The following is a 4,731-nucleotide window of genomic DNA, read 5'->3' on the forward strand; positions in this document are numbered from 1 at the left end:
GCCACCTAGTGTTGTATCTAATCTAATGCTCTACTGCCACCTAGTGTTGTATCTAATACTCCTCTGCTGCCACCTAGTGTTGTATCTAATACTCCTCTATTGCCACCTAGTGTTGTATCTAATACTCTACTGCCACCTAGTGTTGTATCTAATACTCTACTGCCACCTAGTGTTGTATCTAATACTCCTCTATTGCCACCTAGTGTTGTATCTAATACTCCTCTACTGCCACCTAGTGTTGTATCTAATACTCTGCCACCTAGTGCTGTATCTAATACTCCTCTATTGCCACCTAGTGTTGTATCTAATATTCTACTGCCACCTAGTGTTGTATCTAATACTCCTCTATTGCCACCTAGTGTTGTATCTAATACTCTACTGCCACCTAGTGTTGTATCTAATACTCCTCTACTGCCACCTAGTGTTGTATCTAATACTCCTCTACTGCCACCTAGTGTTGTATATTATACTCCTCTACTGCCACCTAGTGTTGTATCTAATACTCCTCTACTGCCACCTAGTGTTGTATCTAATACTCCTCTGCTGCCACCTAGTGTTGTATATTATACTCCTCTACTGCCACGTAGTGTTGTATCTAATACTCCTCTACTGCCACCCTAGTGTTGTATCTAAGACTCTACTGCCACCTAGTGTTGTATCTAATATTCTACTGCCACCTAGTGTTGTATCTAATACTCCTCTACTGCCACCTAGTGTTGTATCTAATACTCTACTGCCACCTAGTGTTGTATCTAATACTCCTCTACTGCCACCTAGTGTTGTATGTAATACTCTACTGCCATCTAGTGTTGTATCTAATACTCCTCTACTGCCATCTAGTGTTGTATCTAATACTCTACTACCACCTAGTGTTGTATCTAATACTCCTCTACTGCCACCTAGTGTTGTACCTTATACTCCTCTACTGCCACCTAGTGTTGTATCTAATACTCCTCTACTGCCACCTAGTGTTGTATCTTATACTCCTCTACTGCCACCTAGTGTTGTATCTAATACTCCTCTACTGCCACCTAGTGTTGTATCTAATACTCCTCTACTGCCACCTAGTGTTGTATCTAATACTCCTCTACTGCCACCTATAGTGTTGTATCTAATACTCGTCTACTGCCACCTAGTGTTGTATCTAATACTCCTCTACTGCCACCTAGTGTTGTATCTAATACTCCTCTACTTTCACGTAGTGTTGCATCTAATACTCTAATGCCACATAGTTTTGTTTCAAATTCTACTGCCACCTAGTGCTGTGTATAATACTCCTCTTCTGCCACCTAGTGTTGTGTCTAATACTCTACTGCCACCTAGTGTTGTATCTAATACTGCTCTGCTGCCACATAGTGTTGGATCTAATATTCTACTGCCACCTAGTGTTGTGTCTAATACTCTACTACCACCTAGTGTTGTGTTTAACACTCTACTGCCACCTAGTATTGTATATAATACTCCTCTACTGCCACCTAGTGTTGTGTCTAATATTCTACTGCCACCTAGTGTTGTATCTAATACTCTACTGCCACCTAGTGTTGTACCTAATACTCCTCTACTGCCACCTAGTGTTGTATATTATATTCCTCTACAGCCACCTAGTGTTGTATCTAATACTCCTCTACTGCCACCTAGTGTTGTATCTAATACTCCTCTACTGCCACCTAGTGTTGTATCTAATACTCCTCTACTGCCACCTAGTGTTGTATCTAATACTCTACTGCCACCTAGTGTTGTATCTAATGCTCCTCACTGCCACCTAGTGTTGTATCTCATACTCCTCTGCTGCCACCAACTGTTGTATCTGCCACCTACTGTAGTATTTAATCTAATAGCGTTGTATCTAATATTCTACTGCCACCTAGTGTTGTATCTAATACTCTACTGCCACCTAGTGTTGTACCTAAAACTCCTCTACTGCCACCTAGTGTTGTATCTAATACTCCTCTACTGCCACCTAGTGTTGTATCTAATACTCCTCTACTGCCACCTAGTGTTGTATCTCATACTCCTCTGCTGCCACCAACTGTTGTATCTAATACTCCTTTACTACCACCGAACTGTAGTATTTAATACTCCTCTACAGCCACCTAGCGTTGTATCTAATATTCTACTGCCACCTAGTGTTGTATCTAATACTCTACTGCCACCTAGTGTTGTACCTAAAACTCCTCTACTGCCACCTAGTGTTGTATCTAATACTCCTCTACTGCCACCTAGTGTTGTATCTAATACTCCTCTACTGCCACCTAGTGTTGTATCTCATACTCCTCTGCTGCCACCAACTGTTGTATCTAATACTCCTTTCTACCACGAACTGTAGTATTTGCTCACCACCTAGTGTTGTATCTAATACCTCTCTGCCACCTAGTGTTGTATCTAATACTCCTCTACTGCCACCTAGTGTTGTATCTAATACTCCTCTACTGCCACCTAGTGTTGTATCTAATACCTCTATGGCCACCTAGTGTTGTATCTAATACTCCTCTACTGCCACCTAGTGTTGTATCTCATACTCTACTGCCATCTAGTGTTGTATTCTCTGCCATCTAGTGTTGTATCTAATACTCCTCTACTGCCACCTAGTGTTGTTTCTAATACTCTACTACCACCTAGTGTTGTATCTAATACTCCTCTGCCACCTAGTGTTGTATCTAATATTCTACTGCCACCTAGTGTTGTATCTAATACTGTCTACTGCCACCTAGTGTTGTATCTAATACTCTCTACTGCCACCTAGTGTTGTATCTAATACTCTAATGCCACATAGTTTTGTTTCAAACTCTACTGCCACCTAGTGTTGTGTATAATACTCCTCTACTGCCACCTAGTGTTGTGTCTAATATTCTACTGCCACCTAGTGTTGTATCTAATACACCTCTACAGCCACCTAGTGTTGTATCTAATACTCCTCTACTGCCACCTAGTGTTGTATCTAATACTCTACTGCCACCTAGTGTTGTATCTAATACTCCTCTACCTCCACCTAGTGTTGTATCTAAGACTCTACTGCCACCTAGTGTTGTATCTAATATTCTACTGCCACCTAGTGTTGTATCTAATACACCTCTATAGCCACCTAGTGTTGTATCTAATACTCCTCTACTGCCACCTAGTGTTGTACCTTATACTCCTCTACTGCCACCTAGTGTTGTATCTTATACTCCTCTACTGCCACCTAGTGTTGTATCTAATACTCCTCTACTGCCACCTAGTGTTGTATCTAATACTCCTCTATAGCCACCTAGTGTTGTATCTAATATTCTACTGCCACCTAGTGTTGTATCTAATACTCGTCTACTGCCACCTAGTGTTGTACCTAATACTCCTCTGCTGCCACCTAGTGTTGTATCTAATACTCTACTATTGCCACCTAGTGTTGTATCTAATACTCCTCTACTGCCACCTAGTGTTGTATCTAATACTCTACTGCCACCTAGTGTTGTATCTAATACTCTAATGCCACATAGTTTTGTTTCAAACTCTACTGCCACCTAGTGTTGTGTATAATACTCCTCTACTGCAACCTAGTGTTGTGTCTAATATTCTACTGCCACCTAGTGTTGTATCTAATACACCTCTACAGCCACCTAGTGTTGTATCTAATACTCCTCTACTGCCACCTAGTGTTGTATCTAATACTCTACTGCCACCTAGTGTTGTATCTAATACTCCTCTACCTCCACCTAGTGTTGTATCTAAGACTCTACTGCCACCTAGTGTTGTATCTAATATTCTACTGCCACCTAGTGTTGTATCTAATACACCTCTACAGCCACCTAGTGTTGTATCTAATACTCCTCTACTGCCACCTAGTGTTGTATCTAATACTCCTCTACTGCCACCTAGTGTTGTACCTTATACTCCTCTACTGCCACCTAGTGTTGTATCTTATACTCCTCTACTGCCAACTAGTGTTGTATCTAATACTCCTCTACTGCCACCTAGTGTTGTATCTAATACTCCTCTATAGCCACCTAGTGTTGTATCTAATATTCTACTGCCACCTAGTGTTGTATCTAATACTCCTCTACTGCCACCTAGTGTTGTATCTAATACTCCTCTATAGCCACCTAGTGTTGTATCTAATACTCCTCTACTGCCACCTAGTGTTGTATCTTATACTCCTCTACTGCCACCTAGTGTTGTATCTAATACTCCTCTACTGCCACCTAGTGTTGTATCTAATACTCCTCTACTGCCACCTAGTGTTGTATCTAATACTCCTCTATAGCCACCTAGTGTTGTATCTAATATTCTACTGCCACCTAGTGTTGTATCTTATACTCCTCTACTGCCACCTAGTGTTGTATCTAATACTCCTCTACTGCCACCTAGTGTTGTATCTAATACTCCTCTATAGCCACCTAGTGTTGTATCTAATATTCTACTGCCACCTAGTGTTGTATCTAATACTCGTCTACTGCCACCTAGTGTTGTATCTAATACTCGTCTACTGCCACCTAGTGTTGTATCTAATACTCTAATGCCACATAGTTTTGTTTCAAACTCTACTGCCACCTAGTGTTGTGTATAATACTCCTCTACTGCCACCTAGTGTTGTGTCTAATATTCTACTGCCACCTAGTGTTGTATCTAATACACCTCTACAGCCACCTAGTGTTGTATCTAATACTCCTCTACTGCCACCTAGTGTTGTATCTAATACTCTACTGCCACCTAGTGTTGTATCTAATACTCCTCTACCTCCACCTAGTGTTGTATCTA

The sequence above is a fragment of the Oncorhynchus nerka genome, linkage group LG24, assembly GCF_034236695.1.
Source record: "Oncorhynchus nerka isolate Pitt River linkage group LG24, Oner_Uvic_2.0, whole genome shotgun sequence".
NCBI classification, from domain to species: Eukaryota; Metazoa; Chordata; class Actinopteri; order Salmoniformes; family Salmonidae; genus Oncorhynchus; species Oncorhynchus nerka.